Source organism: Cyanistes caeruleus, chromosome 5 (genome assembly GCF_971803275.1).
Source record: "Cyanistes caeruleus chromosome 5, bCyaCae1.hap1.1, whole genome shotgun sequence".
Classification (NCBI taxonomy): domain Eukaryota; kingdom Metazoa; phylum Chordata; class Aves; order Passeriformes; family Paridae; genus Cyanistes; species Cyanistes caeruleus.
The window spans coordinates 19,180,484-19,199,027 of NC_141705.1; the positions used below are offsets into that span (position 1 = coordinate 19,180,484).

Below are 18,544 nucleotides of genomic sequence, written 5' to 3' on the forward strand. Positions count from 1 at the left end.
TTCTCCCACACCTGTTTCAATTTCTAAACCATATGTTGCAGTCACAGAGTAGAACTGCTATGTATAGGATGTACCTTCTCATAAATATTTCATAGGCTTCCTAGTCTCTGATTAAAATTAATTTGAAAGCATTGATTTGATGAAAATCAGGACTGAAAATGGTTTCTCAATATTACCTCTGTTCCTTAGACAGAGTTTTACTGGTTGCTGAATCATAAAAAGTCCTCACAGAATTATCAGCACATTGCTATCAGATATTAGTGTTACCTTTGCAAAATGAACTCCACTGTGATCTATGGTAAGGAAAGAGAGTTTCCTTACTATAACTTGCTGTAACACAAGAACATTTGAAAACAGTCATTTGTATGGTGACATTTCCTAGACTAAGTATTCAGACAAGTTTTTCAATCATGTGTTCAAGTAGAATATTTCTTAAAATCACTGTATATTAGGTAATTTGGCTAGTTGGATGAATCCTCTTCTGGTGTAAACTAAACCTATTAAAATTATTTTCAATGAAGATATAACAATTTTTACATTGAATATACAAAAGTACATAAGTGCTCCACCCACTGGTATGGACACCTGTAAGTTCATAAACTTTTAAAATAAGATATGCTTGGATATTAAGCTATAGTGTACCTTTCATTCTCTCGGCAATAGTGTGAAACCTCATTCAAACAACATTCTCTTAACAATATGTCTCTTAAACTGGTCCCAGAACAGGAAAACTTCCATGCCCATGCAAGATGACTGCTGCTGGTAGATAATAAAACCATTTCTCATTGAATTATTAGGCTGTGTTTTAGATTCATTCTTCGGACTTTTAATCTCTTCCAACAACTAAAATGTGGCTCCCCTTGCCTCCCATGGGCATATATCTTCACCAACTTGTTCGGAATTGATTTGGAAAGGAAAAGAAACTCTGATACATAAACATGCTTTCTGAAGCCATTTGCCTGTGCTGGAGATTGAGATGGTCTTATGAAAGCCCTTTAATGCCTTACTGACTTTCATCTACTCTAAAGTGTTTGGAAGAAGTGGAATTGCTTACAAAACGATTTGTTATGGCATGGACTTTATGCTTCACTTTTAGCCTTCGTAATTAACTAGGAATATATATTTATTATACTATGCAGGGGTAGTGAATCATCATGGGTGATGCAGAGCTGAATGTTTGATTAATGTCATGGATAAACCAGAGTAATATTATGCTCTTTGCCTATTGTCGTTGAAAGAGCAGCAGCTGCCAACATAAAAAGTCAATTATGGTTGTAATAGCTTGTACTGGTGAGAAATAAAGGCTGCAGGAGGTGGTATGCATTTCTTCTTTGTTTCTCTACTTCATTCACTCCTCTTGTGCTTGTCTTTTTCTTCCCCATTTTTGTTTACTATATATTCAGTTCACTGATTACTTATACAGAAGGAAAGCTGTAGTATTAGAAATAAACCACTGCTTGCTTTCTTCTTCTTTCCCTCTTTCCTTTTCTTTAGGTTTCTTATGTCCCATTCATCTTCATAGTCTTTCTGGCTTGTTTTAAATGCAGTTAATAGAAATTGCCGTGTGGGAAAACAAGATTATCAGGAAAAGCTAATGCTTCAGTCTATGACTATTGTAGCTTAAAACCAATGTTCCTAAACATAAAGCTCAAGGAACAAACACTACAAATTTTCAGTGTCTAAAAGCCTAATTTTACCTTAGCTTGCTCATTGATCTATCAGGAGTTTGGTTTATTATTTGTCCAATAATGTTTAAGAGAGTTTCATATTACAATTCCTTGTGTTGTGCAACATAGAGTGTCTACAGAGTATATAGAGAAATATAGATCCGGATTTAGGCCAAGAATTCTGTATTTAAAAGACTTGGTGTTAATGCTGATTTTAACATTATTTTAGAGTAAAAAAAAAATAGACTTTACAATATTCATCTGTTGGAAGTTTCAGGATATGAGCTGGAGTAACTTTTCCTCATTTTATTTTGATATTGTTTTCTCCTCTCCATAAGAGATGGATGGATTCTAGTTTCTTGATAATATCTCTGGCAGTAGGGATCTAATATTAACTGAAACCAGCTCATTATCTTTACCTATCATCTGGCAGACTTTCAGATGTTTAGGTCACCTCTAGGCACAAGGAGAACAGGTTTTAGCCACTCATGCCAGCACTGGAGTGGTTGACTCAGAGATTGCTTTCTGCCCCTTTCTGCTTTTCCCTTATAAAAAAATCTTCATCTGAAAATGCCTAGGTTTTTTTGACTTAATAAAAGCCTTGGGGTTTCTTGTCATTCCACTTCAAATTTAGACTTTTTCTGCTCAGAAACATAGGAATATGGCTCAGTTCTCTAAGTTGTAATTAGTGAGTTCAGTGCTCACTTTAATGCTTTAATGAAGATAAATTAATTGAAACTGATGGAACTTGGGTTTTCATCCATGGCTTTTCAATATGAATATTTCATGTTTTATTTTACTGTGTGATTGTCTTGATCTCTAATGCCACAGACTTGCTGAGATTTTTTGATACAGCTTAGTCTTTCCATATTTCCTCCAAAGTCATGTTCTTGTGTTTTCCTCCATATGCTTAATTAAAATAGCAAAATGCCTTCCTCTAGCTACTTAGTGACATTTGGTAAAATAGAGAAAAAGACAGTAAGCCTTTTAATTGGTAGTTCCATGTATGAAAACAAGGAATTAGTTTCTGACACATAAGATATGACAGAGAAATCTATTCAAAGAAGTTAGGCTGGAGCAAAATTATGGAATCTGGTTATGGAAGGTATAGAAACATGAGTTCAGCATCAAAATCTTGGTGCCTTGTTGCCACGAAACACGAGGCTAGAGCCATCCTTGAAAGGAAACAGAAAATGTAAGAAATTCAAGTGTGTTATGTAAATAGGAATGTGATGGAGCAGTGACTAAGCACAAAATCTGACCTTTTAAGAAGTTAATACTCAGAATATATGTGTGCAGATGTGTTTCTATTTGTTCATCCTATGCTTCAGACAGGAAAACTTTATGTGTTTAATTGAACTATGCTACTAGGATTCAATCCATGCTTTGTTTTAACTCTGCCATAGGAAAAACCCAGTAGGACTCTTATTTGGCCATTATGACTTTTCCTCTTAAGGACTTGACTAACATAACCTGTTCTTACCTATGTGCTTTCTTTTGAATGGAGCTAATAAGCAAACTTTAGACAGAATTTGGAGGATAAACTAAACATCAAGGTGAAACCTGGATTGCTCCAACACCACAAAAAAGAAAAGGAATCACATCTTGATGTTTTACTCTCCAACAGTAATGAACAAGTCTTAAATTGTGGTCCTCAAGAGTGTTTATAGAGTCATTCACCAACAACCACATAAGGCTTTATCTTTTTTTAATCTTTTTTCCCCTGTTAAAAAAATTAAAAATTGTAAAACCCTATATATATATATATAATTTTAGCGACCACACTGTCATCACATTACTCAAATAAGTAGTGACTTCAGGAAAAATAAGATATAGTGTCAGTAGATAAGTATAGTTCTCTCCACATGCTTTGGTTTCCCAGCTTCTAAAAAGCAAAGTGTGATTATAAAGTTTCTACTGCCTGGAGGATCATCCAGAATAACTCTCCTTGGGTTTAAGTAAAAGAAAATGTATCTCTTTTTGCTTTTTCTTTCATGTTGTTTTTTAGGGGAACAAGGGGAAAATGCTGTATGTCCAAGGTTTGAGAGGATGGTTTTCCAATCAGAGAGAAGCATACATTTATTTTGCTTCTAGAACACAATTGCATTCCAGTAAACACGGAGGTAAAAAAAACCCAGGGTACTTTCCTACAGCCACACGGTTTATAGGTTAAACAGTCTCACGTTAGGTTAAACTCAAAGCTGGTGCAAGATATTCAGTGGGAAAGTTGAACAAAGGTCCTCAAAGTTATAACCATTGATTCTGGTTAGTGATATAATGATTAATTAGAAGTCACTCAAATAGTGATATGTCAATAACAGCTTGCTGGGCCCCAGTAACTGGCATCATTAAGTAAAATTTAGTGTGAGCTCTAAACCCTCCTACTGTTACTACTTTTCTTAGTAAAGCTTAGAAGCCCTTAACAATAGCAGAGCCGCTTGGCTTTTGCTCAAATTCACACACATAACAAGATCATTCATTGTCAGCAGTTCAAAGCCATCAAGAAGAGGCAGAAAAAGAGAAGGACAGAGAAGTGATGCAGCTAAGCTAATAAATGAGGCTGTCCAGGGAAGTTTGGGAATAGGCTAGCCTGAATGTTTCCTTGTGGTTTCCTTGGAGGCCTGGGGAACTTCACCTGCTACAGCTCTCTCTTGCCTCCTTTATGTTGTAGAAATCTTAAAAAGCAGAGGCAATGTCCTAACAATGGAGGCAAGGTGTTGTAGGGGCATCAAATTTTTCTTTGATTCTAGCCTGGAATGACTTTTAGTTGCTTTCCAAATTCAGTAACATGAATGATGGGCATGGGAAAATTTCTGTGATTTCCTGTAAGTATTCCAGGCACGTTAATATATGCTGTATACCTTACAAAATCTAATTTTATTTACTGCTCCTTATTTTATACATATCCGTGTCCAGCCAGAAGAGGGAAAGTCAAAGGCACAATTGAATTGTAACTGGATTTCTTAATTTCTGTTTGATTTTGTGGCTAGCATTGAGGAGCCTAAGCCACTTTAATTTCAGTAAGGTTTATGCTCCTAACTTTATATGTGAAATGGTGCCTTGGTATGTTTTCACTTTAAGTATCTCATGGGAAAAATAAGTTTCATTTTGGGATGAGAAGTGGGTTATCTCTTCACAAAACAAGTTTAGAAATCCTGTACAGGTGGAGGCAGTTAAAACACAGATTCTGTAAATTCCTGAACCTGGAAACCTAAGGCTGCAAAATCCAAAATATCCTTTCTATTAAGCCATTTGTCCTGGTTTTGCTGAGGTGAAATTGTCAAAACTTGCTGAATGTAAAATGACTTTCCCTCACTGGGAGCTCAGCTTGTTCTAGTTTGGTAATTCCTACTAATTTGTTTTAAATAAGAAAAGTCAATCAAATATAAAATTTCAATAAGAACGTCTACAGATTTAAACCTCTCTGTTTAACAGTATCTTTAAAGGTAGACACAAAAATGACTACCTATATTCCTGCCTTTAAATGCATTTTTCTGACATTGCAAAATTACTCCAATAATTGTGACATGAATTAAAGATCTCCATTTATTGTCTGTCTTGTCGCACAATGTTTTGAATCATAATTTGTTCTGCTGTTTTAGCTCAAGCAGACACATTTTCTTTTACTTGTTCTTTAGTGCAAGTCCAGAAATATTACTCCAAAAGGTTGGTTTTGAGGAGCTAAAAGAACCAAGGGTATGATTAAAATTCGACCTCAGTGGTTATCTGTGGTATATGCTTACCTAGAGGCTGTCTCTTACTGCTGTAATACTTGGAGAAAATGATTTTCTGAATAAGCCTGAAACAAAATGGCTATTCAAGAAGTATAATGAAGCAGTGCAATAGCTAGCATTCTTTTGTTATGACACCATGGTAGTTTTTGTTCTGTCTCCCAGCATTGTAATAAAAGAATTACAAAAAACACCAAAACAATATGTTTCTGTGAGAGTTTTTGATTTCTCTTCCTTGTGAGATCCTGGATTACAATGACATTGGTGATCTAAAGTAAAATGTTTGACCTGGAGGGTGATATTACAATTTAAAAGATATTACATGTCAAATACACTCCTTTCTTCAGTGTTGAGCTCATATAATCAGTTTTTCTGTCAAGTAATATGTCCTCATATAATGATACTAGAAATCTTGTAAATATCTCTGGAAAGAAAAATCACAATATTTAGATCTATAACAATCTAGATTGTTCTCTAGAAATTAAATAATGCTAAAAGCTAAATATTGCAAGTTGCAGCTAAACTCACTGCTCTAGAGAATTAAGTTCCCAGGAAAACTACCTAAGAAAAATAAAAACATTTTTTCTTCTGTTTTTGATAAAATTTCTGATAAAAATATGAAGCTCTGAATCTGCAGTCCTTTATTCTGGCAATTTATAAATAGCAATCCTATGTTCATGCCTAAATAAGCATATATGTGATCTGGCTAACAGTTCTGACCTACCTGAACTCTGCAGTTTAGACCACTTTTGATTTAAATGGAAGTGTGATACTTGGAAATAGTAAAAAAAAAACCAAAAACATAAAAATGGTGAAAAGATCCTGAGTACTAAGAGTACATGTATTGGACAGTGATAGGAAGAATATTGAGGAGTTTTGGTTTGTTTCTTCTTTCTTACATTTTTTGGAGTTGCTAAGTATTTCTTCCTTCATATTACAGCATAATCTTGAGTGATTAATAGTTTTTAAGTTTCGTGGAGGGAAAATATTGGATGTTAAAGGCTCCTTCATCTACCAGAGAAAATCAAACAAAGAACTAATGTCTGAATGTTAAAATCAAATACATTCAGGTTAGAAATAAAGTGTCTTTACTGTAGCCAGTGTTAAAAATGGAAATTACTTATAGGGAGAAATGATGCATTCTCCACCTCTTCCAGATCAGTCCTGTATGTTTATTTCTGAAAGGTATGATTCAGTCAAACCCATTTATTACTGATGTGACTACAGGAGTAATTTGGTATATTGTTTAGCTTGAGATACGTGCAAAGGCAGACTAAATGCCTCAGTGATTCCTCTTGATCTTGAAGTATTCTATTAGACAAGTCTTTTCAAGTGGAATATAAATATTTTAAGAGTTGAGGTTTTATAGAAAACCATTTTATTTTTATTTTTTGAAAGTATCAACTTCTCCCCTGAGGCAACATTTTACCATAAACACATTTTACTGTATGTTGGTAATTGTCTCTGGTTTTAGTTTTGCCTTTAAAACTGGATTCTACTAACCCTATGATAAAATGGGCAGTTTAATTAAATTCTGTCTACTTATAATGATCTTGCTTTAGATGTTAATATTACATTTTTCAGGATCTTTTCACCTTTTGGAATACATGAATCTGAAACAGCTCTGAACCCCAAGCTGGCAGTGCTATGGAAGGAGTCCAATATCACATGATTTGTTTGGATCATTTCTCTGATGCAACTTCAGAGGCACAAGGTTCACAAAATAGATGGAGAAAGCTTAAGTCTGTGTCTCAAGGCCTTATAGACCATATAGCTTCTTGAAAGGTGCCTTTTGTTCCCAAAGAGCTTTCACTTAGTTCTATATTTCTACTGCATAATTTTTAGGGCCTTTGGAAAAGAGGGGCAGAATTTTTTTCAGAGAATCACAGGAGGGCTGAGGATGGAAGGGACCTCTAGAGACCACCTTGTCCAAAACCCTGCTTAAAGAAGTGTCACCTACAGCAGGTTGCTCAGGGACAGGTCTAATTGGGTTTTCAATATCTCCAGGGATGGAGAATCTTTGAATTCACAACTCTCAATTTGCTAAGACCAAAAGATGATTTATCAACTGTCTGAAATATCTCTCCAAAAAATAATAGTAATAACATGGTTGTTTCCAATTTTCCAGATTCTTCTGCAGGAATCCCCAGCAGTGCTTGTGGAGCCACTGTTGCTCCCTGTCCCCAGACACAAGTTACTCCCTGTCTGTGCACACAGGTCTGACATGATTGTGGCCACAAAGAGTGGTACCTGTACTGACACCTGTAAATGCACATACAGCCCTCACAAAACCATGTCTCACAGTCAGCTTGAGCCTGTTCCTCCTCTCTGTGAACAGGAGACACAAAACTGCTCACTAGATATATGTTGACATGAAACTGTTTTTTGCCATGTTTCCTCTGTATTTTCCCATGTTTGTTTCTCCCAGTTCACCTTGGTTATTCCCTCTCCCCATCTTTGGTCCATGCATTAAGCATACCATAAAAAATTTTGAACATTCCCACAATTAACTTGACACATCCCTTAATAATTTTTATGCAATCCCCGAATCCTCTTCACCACTCCATTTTGTGATAAATCCTGTACCCTTGGAGGCAATAATCTCCTTTTAGTCTGAAGGCTTCTGAGAGTTTCTGCTGCTGACTCATCTCAGTGGGATTCACACCAGGGACAATAATTTTCTCTTGATAGCTTTAGAGGCAGCTGATTCAGTGTGCTCTAATTTTCACTGATTAGGTTTTCACTGATTGTGTTACTATGGGTCTTCCACTCATGACTGTTCCTTAGATCCTTGCTGGGTCTATCTGTTCAATTTACTTATCCTTTCATCACAGCCTCTACAGACAACTTGCTTTTAAATGAAGCAAATGTGAAAATTTTAAAGAACTGAAAGAAAATTTCAGGTTTTTCTTCCACCAGCTTGCTTTATTTATTTATGTATTTATTTATGTATTTAAGGAAGAAATTATCCAGTTTGGAAACTGAAATAATTTATCCTTAGCTTTTCAGGCAAACCATAGGAAGAATGGTATGGAGAGTTCAGCTGGTTTCAGGTTTTCTCTAATCTGAACCAGAGGAGCAATGTCTTATATTAAATTAACGTCTTTATGTACAGAATTTCTGGATTGGTGCACTCAATTCCTTGATGGTCTCAAGTTGGTCAGATATAGCACAGTTGCATTTCTGTTCACAGAGACCACCTCACAGAGCTCTATGCAGAGTTTCTGCAGCAGTGGAATGGCTGATACGTGATCTGGAATAATGTCTATATGGAAAAAAAAGGTAGCTTTTCAAAATTTTTGAGTCCTTTTGAACAGACAAAGTGAATTTTTCAAAGCTTTGTTCTCATGCAACTGACTTATTTTACTCCCATCTTTGGTACCTTTCTACTTAGTATCAGATTGACTGTTTCATGGAACCATAGTGTAACCCGTAGCTCTGGAGAGTGAAAGTATGTGGGTATAAGAAGTATGTACTCTTAGGGAGTGTGAGAAACTATAAAACTGGAACATTAAAAGTATGAAATTTGAATTTAAAGAGAAAAAAATATACTTCAGCTTCTTTCCATTCAGAAAACATCTTCCTCCATCTCTCACTCAATATTTAGTGCCACATAGGTTGCAGATAAATAAATTCCTTTACTTCAAAGTAATAGGATGCTAAGCAGGGCTTATAAAGGTAGTTTATATATTAAAAAGGTATAAATATTCTACTTTAGCCACTGAGTTACCACTTACTCTTTTTGGTTAAACACATGTCAATAAATTTATTAAAGATCATTCACTGACAAGTTAATCATGTCATTAATCATTAATTTTTAAAGTTCTTCAAGGTCATGGCTCCTTAAATTGTATATATTTATTCATTATGGGTTGTGGCTTCTGAAATACCCCCTATTTGACCTTTATATTTGACATTGTTTAAAAATGACACAAGGTTACAACTTATCCTGGACTTCCTACTTGGAAAAATAAAGTAACCTGAGGTCATTAATTTTAGCTGCTATCTGTTAGTAGTGAAAATATTCATAAGTAAGTTTCAGTGGGTGAGTGGCTGAAATTAACAAAATTTTTAAAGTTAGAAGATGCTGATTAAGGGATAACAGGATGTCTCTCATTCCTTGCTCTTTCAAAATTTGTCTAATTTCATTGACTTCAGACCCTTTGTAGTTGCTCATGGATAGTTTGATGTTCCATGAAGTTAGTAGTTAGATCACAAGACTGAAACACAGATAGGGATCTTCAGTGTCTGTGAAACTTGTATCACAATTTTTGTGTTACACAGGCAGGAACACATTACTAATGCTAATATATTTTGCTCACCAGTTTAGCAGACTTTAAGTTATTGAAAAATGACTTACTTTCACTTCTATTATATATTATAAACTGCTTCAAATATGATGAAGTTTAAGGGATCCCTTTAGTGCTTCAAATCATTCTCTTTAAGACAAATAGACAAGAGCAAGCAAGTACCTTTCAGATGGTCGATATAAAGTCATATTCATTAAAAGGATAAGCTGTGATAGCATATATGCTCACAGTTAAAAGAAAAAAGACTTCCTAGTTGATGTAGTACGATGCATTAAAGAGTCCATACAAGTTAAAAGAAAGTAATTACGGCTTTAAAGCCTAGAAAACTTTTATTTGTTTCCTTATTGTTATCATTAACAGTGTTTTAGCCCTTCTGTTTTTATGGGAAGAGACAGAGCTCTGTTTTCTGTAAAGCCATTCCGTGATGCTGTATGTAGCAGACTACTGTGTACATTCCTAATATTAGGAAAGAACTGCAGGAAAAAAGAGGTTACTTTCCCAGTTATGCCTTTCAGAAGTGAATTCTGTTCTTGCTTTGCCTCAGAACTCCTACATGATCCTGTAAAAAGTATCTGCAAAGACTCATAACTTAGTTATATGAGTGAGATTCACTGAGGATTCGAAAGCCCCACCCCTGTCATGAAGACTTTTGGTTACCCATTGTCAGCATCACCTGCACAGTGGTACACAAGGTGAAAATATGGTTTCACTTTATCTACTGTGTGTGCATCCTCTGTGTTTCTGTTCTGCAACTAAAAGTTTTGCAATTCAAAGAAGTCTACTGAATTTTATTCAACAGATTTTATCGCTGTTGCTCCTCTTGAACTGCATGGAACACCCTTAAAGGGAATTTACAAAGCATCTTTTTTGGATACTTGCTGCAGGTGGGAAACTGAAGGTCATGTGTCCTTTGTACTTAATCTGTTGTGACTCCTGGCAAATTAATACTTGAAGGAGAGCCCTATTTTAGCTGACTGATTCTTCCTTTTCTAGTGTTATCATTCTGTGTCTTTGAGACTTCTTTTCCTGCTTGGGTAGGAAACCCTCACTTTGATGTTAGTCAAAAATTGTCTATTTACTGGGTGGTGCTTACATGCAGTATAGACCAGGATGTATTATAAAGATAAAACAGGAAAACTTTGGAACAGCCTTAAGAGAACTTGAAATCATCTTACATTTTGAATCAGGAGGCCTGTTAGCTGCCTAATGTGAGAACATTTTAGCAGATCTGAATATCTGCAGTGGCTATATTAAACATAGTTCTGAAATGACAGACACCTGATTTGCATATATTATGAAGATGTCTCTGACTAGTTCATGGTAAAAACTAATTTAGTTTTTCCAAGGCTTCAAATTTTTGGCTATTTCATGAAGGAGTCCAGGTTAAAACAATCCAACTTAATGAAGTGGAAACTGAAGAGTCATATGTGGCAAATGTTTTGGAAATTTTCATTTTGCTGAGTTGATATGTGAAAAGGAGGTTAGAGTTATCAGATAGAAACTCCAGGCAGTACAGAGACTATTTTTCAGAAAAAACCCTGAAATTTATGACAGGACTTTGTACCAAAATTACTCAGAGATTTATAAATTATAGGATCACTTTTCCACTATTATATAGACTAAAAAAATAAGTGAAACAGCCTTATATTAAAGGAATAAATATTTCTGAATTTAATTATTCATATTAAAATGAAAAAGAAGTATACAATTATTTTTGAGTGCATTCTATAGATGCTAGTGTGCCATTATTTTAAAAGGATTATTGCATATCTTGTCTGTAGTGCTCATTTCTCTGATGGAACTGTATCTGATTACTAGAATGCTAAATTTATTGTCATTGAGGAAAAATAATTTTCAAAGAAAGTATAATTTTCTTCTGTAGGAAGTATGAAGAATTATAGCTGTGTTACCGTAGCATAATTTTATGAACTTATTCGTCTGGAACTAATAAATAGGTTTTTCATTTAATGTGCATCCCTACAGAAAAAATGGAATACCAAGGAAAATTTTAACAGTTAAAAAATTAGCATTAGAATAAACTGATCTGTAATTATACTATCCTGATATTTTTAAAAGAAACCTTTTCTTATTTAATATTATTTTCAAAATTACCTTTTTTTTTAAATAACCTTTTAAAAAAAAAATATTGCAATTTGGGCTAAGAAACAGAGCTAAAATGTTCACATTTGAATGGCTAGCAACCATATTCTCTGCTGATACATAAATACCTATCTTTTTATCTCTAAAATGAAATTTGAGCATAAAAATACATGATGAAATGAGTGGTTGCAAATATTCAAGCTTATAGTACTTGTTCACGAGGCAAGTATAAGGGTTGTTTATTGGAATCTTCTGCCAATAACAGACCTATATATCTCATATCATGCTATATGGTTTAGTTGTATTACTTTTTTATGATTGGTCACTTTTCACTATGGACATTGCTAAAATTGCAGCTCCAAGTTATTCTGGTAGGTTGATGGTCCCTCCTGTCTGCCTTGAATATCAGAGGTGATAACATTTTGCTGTTTGACATCTGCATCTATCAGGGCTGCACAGAGCACGGCTGTTGCATGCTGGCATGCCAACAGAAGGAACACAGTGGTAAATAGTGCCTTTACACTGTTGTTTGCAGTGCTGTAAAGCTTTCAGTGAGCTGTTTTAAGTCACTGCAAAAGGCAGCTACTGAAATTCGTAAGGGACATCATCTTGCCTGAGCATTGTACATCTTTTGTTCCTCCTCCAATCTATTTAAATACAGCAGGAATTTTAGCTTGTAGCTATGGGTTCTCAGCTGGCTCCTCTTGGAGCAGGTATTTCCCTGATGTACTTATTGGCTTCCTTTCTACTTTTTGTATGTGTAGCCATATACACATAAAGATTGCACATAAATGTTTGCAGGGTTCTGCTGGGGTTTCCTGGTCCTGTTTCAGGCTTTCAAATCCTTTGCAATAGTGATATCCTGAAGGGTGGCAGCATAATAATCATGTAGATATGTGAGGCAGACTCCCTTTCTGAAAAGATGGGTTATGACAATTACTGTAGGAAGGGTGGTTGCCAGAGAAGCCTTGCTGATAAGATTAGTGGTAGTGCTGATACTGGCTATGTTAGCATGACACACCTTCACAAGCTCTGTTATAGTAAAACTGCAATTCACTTTTACACAGAAAAGCATGAAAAGAAATAAAACCAGCTGATCAGTATATATTTATATATTTGGTCTCTTATATTTAATGGTAAGAATATCAAAAAACATAAGAAAATGCTTTATCTAGGAAGCAGTTGATACATATATGTCAAGTCCTCACAACCAAATTACAAACCAAAGGATCCTTTTAGTTTCTATACAACACACAAACTACAGATTTCAAAGCTTACCACAGCTGCAAGGCTGTGAAAGAGGCAAGTTTGTACTGAGAGTAAAATATATCGTGTAGAGGTGGTGGCCATGTCAGGTTTTGATCTCTTTGTATGCCAAGAGCTTTCTCAGTCTCAGACACTTAGACATCTATTTACCTCTAACTCCAAGTGGTATTCAGGGCCAATTAGGAGCCCTGACCAAGGTGTGTACAGAGCATGCTGAAACCATGGCAATGAGGTTCACACAGAACATGATGTGATGTCTGCTTTTTAGTGTCAGATATCCTTTTCTAAGCTTTAACTTAGAAATCAAAATTCCCTAGATGTTCACTGATCTGGATATTGAAATGGATATTGAGTCCTTTAGCCTGCATACTCAAAGTGGCCAGATGTGGTACGAGCTGTGTTATTCTTGCAGTTCCAAAAATTAAAGGAAATTATATCTTGCAGATGCATACCTGAGGAGTCCCTTTCTCAGTGAAGCCTTTATCTTGTCCTAAACATCCAGCAAAATAATCTATGAGCTTCACACAAATTAACTTATTGTGTTGTCAAATTCATAATTTTTGAAGAAAGCTTACTGTCTCAGTTTCCAGCCCTCTTCAGTAGAAGTGACTTTGCATAAATAAGATTAAAACAGAAACAGACTTGCATTGTCCTAGTAGAACAGCCTGAAAAATCCCAAAATTCTGGCTAAACATTTTTGTCAAAAGACTAGCAGTAGCATTGGTATTGATGTTATGAAAATTTCACTACTTATCACTTTAGTTTATACTACCAACTGCACATGAAACAATTGGATTTGATGAGCAGCCATTATTATTGGAAATTGTCCTAACAGTTGACTTAAGATGAATGAAAAACAAGCCAGAGCTGTCTTACCAGACTCAGTAAGCCTGATGCACAAAATTAATCTGTTTTGCACATAATAACTTTGAGAAAAAATGAGAGTTCCACAGGTCAAGACAGAGGTAAACATGAGGTATAACTGACTGGCAAAATAGGCTAATTTTTAATCTACAGGATTTTGGCATAATAATTAGCTAAAGAATTCAGTTTTAACCCCAATTCTTTCTGCTCAGGCTTGTAAGATTAAGTACAGGCAAACTAACATTACTGGACTCTTCATATCTTATAAGTAATAAAATATCACAAACACAGCATTCTGGGAGGAAAGACCACATTTTGCATGGAGCTTTTCTTTGTGTTGTCCTGATTCACATTTACTGTTTACTGTAACTTAATTTTAGGAAACTTCAGTCCGAAAAAACCCATTAATTTTGGAATCCTTTGTGTCTATAGACATGTTAACTGGTAGTACAGATGCTAGGTTTTTGAGTTTTTTCTTTTCTTTGATACAGTAGTGCTGAAATTGTCTTCCTTTCTGGAATGAAAGTTAATCTTTTGTGTGAAATAACAATAGCAAATAGAAAGACAGGTAATTATCTCCAAAAACATGAACTGATTTGTTTGAAACCGAACATCTACGGACTGCTATATCAAATTTAGACAGTGCTTCTGAAAATTGTGAATGTATAGTAAATGACTATCCTGAGGGCATGCAAAGCCTGAAAGAGCAAAAGCAACGTCCCATTTTACCTGTAACAATCTGCTATAAATGATTTTGTAAGTTGCAGCAGTATTTTGGATTGTAGGAAGAATAAGTAGTGCTTGGCATACTTTATGTGCAGTGCAGAATTCTTTATCAGTTGCTTTAATAGGAAAGAAGGTAATCCTTTGTGAAAAGACTCTCATTTGTGAAAGTGAAATGGTTAAAATGTTACAAAGTGGATGAGTATTCTTAATTTTAGAATTACTGTAATATGGCAGCTCTGCTATCAAGCAAATCCATATGCAAAAGACAACTGACCAGAATATTAAATATAACCTCTAACTAGATAAGAGAAACCCTCAGCTCCATAGGTGGTTTTTTTACAACTAATAGAGCTAAAATAGATCTCAATTAGTGAACAAAAAGCTTTCTCAGGCTTTTTGAGAGAATTGTAATAGAATGTGAATTCAGTAAGGATTAAGTCCAAATTCTGAAAATGGTTTTAGGAGTAAGAACATATCCTGAAATCTCACCTTCTCCTAGATTTAGCTGTCTGTGTGAAGTTAGAATTCACAGCTTTAAATTGGACATAGGCACATTATCTTCTGGGTGCCAAGAAACTCTTGGCATTTTTCCTCTAATGCATGGTGCAAAGCAGCAGGCTGGGGTCTGTGCTATGAGCAGAGCAGCTGGCGAGGGCAGAGGGCACGAGTGGTGTGCACCCAGAAGCTCCGCACGTGGAGGAGCCTGTACTCTGTCTGCTGTCTCCTCGCAAAGGGCTGAGCTCGCAGGCATAAAGCTATGGTGATATCAGGTGGGGGAAAGACTCTCCACCTTGGAGTGGTTTTGGGCATTAGTCACTAGGCACAGCAGGGAGATGGGATCTGATGCAAAATTTGGACTGCAGTTCTCTTGTATTCCGGTCTGAAGGTTTTCTTCTCTGTTATTTGCAGAAATCCTGAATCCTCTTCTGCATCACATCACAGCTTTTGCACAAGGGCTGCAAAAGGCATCTGCTGACTGAAGCCATCAGTCTGGTGGGCTGAAACACTTTTGGTTGCAAAGAAGAGATTAAACTTGGACTCCATTAAGTGACTGTAGTTGGAAGGTATGACTTTGGGCTGAATGGCTTTAAGTAGTTTACAGGACACCTTGCCGTAGTGATAAAATTGATGTAGTCATTTTTATTCTAAGCTTTAAAACTGGAGGCATGTTAAACAGATATTATATCAAGAAGAAAGAAAATTAATCTGTAGCTATTGATTAAAGTTTCTGCAGATATGAAAAGAGCTATAAAAGTAAATAAATGTTTTTTGTTAAACCTTTGTCCTGATAAATGACAGGAATCTACATTCAACTAGCACAGTATGATTTACTCTTATGGTAACAAGAAAACTTGAGGCAGAAACTAATTTTCCGCATCCACTGAACTTGCATTCATGTGAAAAAATCTAATGATTGTAATAGAACTACCTGTGGGAGTAAAATTCACTGCAGAGTATGAAATGTCCAAGAAGGTTTAACATATGCAATGTAATATTATTCAGGTGTTATGGAATACCAGCTCAACCTATGAGGTGTTGTCTGCTTTCTCAGTAGTTCCACTGAAGCTTGCAAAGGATGAAAGTTTTTGTGGAGTTTTCAACCTCTGTGTGCTCAGTTCAGAAAAGAACTAAAGGCTACAATTTTATTCTTCTGTAGTCGTTAAAGTAGTATTCTGTACATTCAGATATGCATTAAGGAAATTTGAAAGCAGTTTTAAATATATTTGCTTTACTATTTAGTTAAAAAGAAGTGAGCTTGAATTCCATTCCACCCCTCTCTTCCCCCCTCCCCCCAGATTCTACCTCTCGCTATGTAGAGATATCTGTTATACTGTGCATGAAGCTGCCTAGTGCTTAAATGATCACTTCCTATAGTTCTGCTGTGATGGCAGTGATCTTCAGTATGGAGGTTGTCTTTATTGCTGTTTTCCGTGCATTTACATCTTAAAGTAGTAGTTTTTTTTTTATTTCATCAGACTTGAATATTAATGCTCAGTGTAAGTCAAATCCTGCCTGTCTGACATGCATACTGTTCTGGAGAACTTTATGGAAGTAACAGGATTTGGCCCTTTCTAGTTTTAAAACCTTTGAGCTTTTCAATGTTGTACATCTATTTATTTATCTTTGTTGTATTTCAGATATGCATGATATTGATTTAGTTGACTATACCAGCTACAGGGTCATTTTTGTACAAATTATAACTCAAAGTGTAGAGTTCTCCCTTGAGAGCCTTGGTTTTATATGCATTTCCTATATGGTACATTGAAAGCATAACATAATAGAATATGTACTTGGTGTAATATTTAACAATTATTTGCATAACAATATATATATATGCATCTTTTATACTTATTTTTATATTATTTATAAGAGGAGTTTGTATTCAGAAAGCATTTTTGCTAACCACATTCTCTTTCCACCTGCTGAAGCCAGGTATTAGCGCTGAATCTCCTGGCCTTTTAGAGGTGAACATGCATTCCTTGTGGGCACACAAATTCACAAATCATGTTTTTTATATTTAGGCATTTCCAGCTACACAAATCAAAATGAACAGAAACATTCAGCATTGAAAAAATCCTAACACGTGTGACCTCATCCTCTTACCCACCATGCCTGATAAGGATGAAGGTGCATTAATGGGAATAAATATACATATGCAAGGTAGGTCCCTCCAACAGCAAGACTCAGACATATGCAACAGCCTCCCCTGGATCCCAGGCTTTCTAGTTTCTGGCACCTGGACACACAACTTCCAAGGCTGGTACAGGTCCCCAGGTCCTCTGGGGGAGGAGGAGGGCCTCTGCATACACAGATGCAGAGACACAGACACCTGCACTGTGGATTCCTTCAGTAGCCAGTCTTAGACACAGTCTCCCTGGTGACTGGCTTGTACAGCTGGTCTCAGATTCTTACACACACACCCATACTCAAGTTTTCTCTCTCTCTCTCTCTCTCTCTCTCTCTCTTTCTCTCTCAGTTGGTCTCTGAACTCCATGGTCTCTGGCAATCAGCCGTGACCTCTGGGTCCCTCCAGTAGCTGTGTCCCTCACAGAGCTGCAAACTCAGATGCCCCCCAAACTAAGTCTACGTCCACACCCAGCTGCTAAGCTGTGTATCCTGTTCCCTGACTTGCTCAGTCTGATATTTGCTGAGAATTGCATGGTGACAATCGCTCACAGTGTGCTCACAGTGTGGTGTCTACAATTACTGGCACCACAGATACACAGTCCCTTTGACCCATGGTCTGACTCTAGCTGCTGACACTCAGATCCTTCCCACCCCAAGCACATCCAGGTCCCTCACTAATGTAAAGAAGTAGAAATGGGATTAAATAAGAAGACAGGACAGACTGTGGTGATGGTTACAGGGCATGGCCAAGCAGCCAAACAGAGAAGCTGGAATATGGATATATAAATATGAGTGTTTAAGTATTATCATCCTCTTTTATCACTTTCATCTATTTTCTCATGCTTATTCCATCAAACACTTTGATTCTTCTCCTTCCCCTCCTTTGGCTCCTCCCCTATATTTTTCATGATAAGTCTTATGCAATGTCAAGAAATTCCTCTCTTCATCCCATCACAAATCCTGCACTTCCCTCAGCTTGAGGGGTATCGTCCCCTACTTCACTGGGCTGATGCTCCCCTGGAACTCTCCAGCTTGAGGCAGGGAGCAGGTGTAGGTGATGAGGTTACTGAGTTTCCCCTGCCTGACCCTGTGCCTCACACATCTGTGTGTGGGGAGAGAAACCTTTTTTCCACATAATCTAACAGCTATGTACAAGTGAACTTGCATCCTTATCACATTGCCTTTGAATGTAACAGCTTATTTCAAACAGCAGAACAAGAAAGAGATGAATAAAAACACCAGAGGAGACTGT

At 36.2% G+C, this 18,544-nt stretch overlaps 1 long non-coding RNA gene across 5 annotated transcripts in view; it reads left to right on the forward strand.

The window, feature by feature from the left end:
• LOC111928123 (uncharacterized) overlaps positions 1-18,544 on the forward strand; it is a 356,375-nt gene that overhangs the window by 216,572 nt on the left and 121,259 nt on the right. For 4 of the 5 annotated variants that reach the window (XR_015287226.1, XR_015287227.1, XR_015287225.1 and 1 more), the window contains one exon: positions 15,574-15,728. This is a non-coding gene — a long non-coding RNA (uncharacterized LOC111928123). Of the gene's footprint in view, positions 1-15,573; positions 15,729-17,186; positions 17,326-18,544 lie in introns of those variants that run through there. The other variant, XR_015287224.1, reaches the window with a different exon arrangement.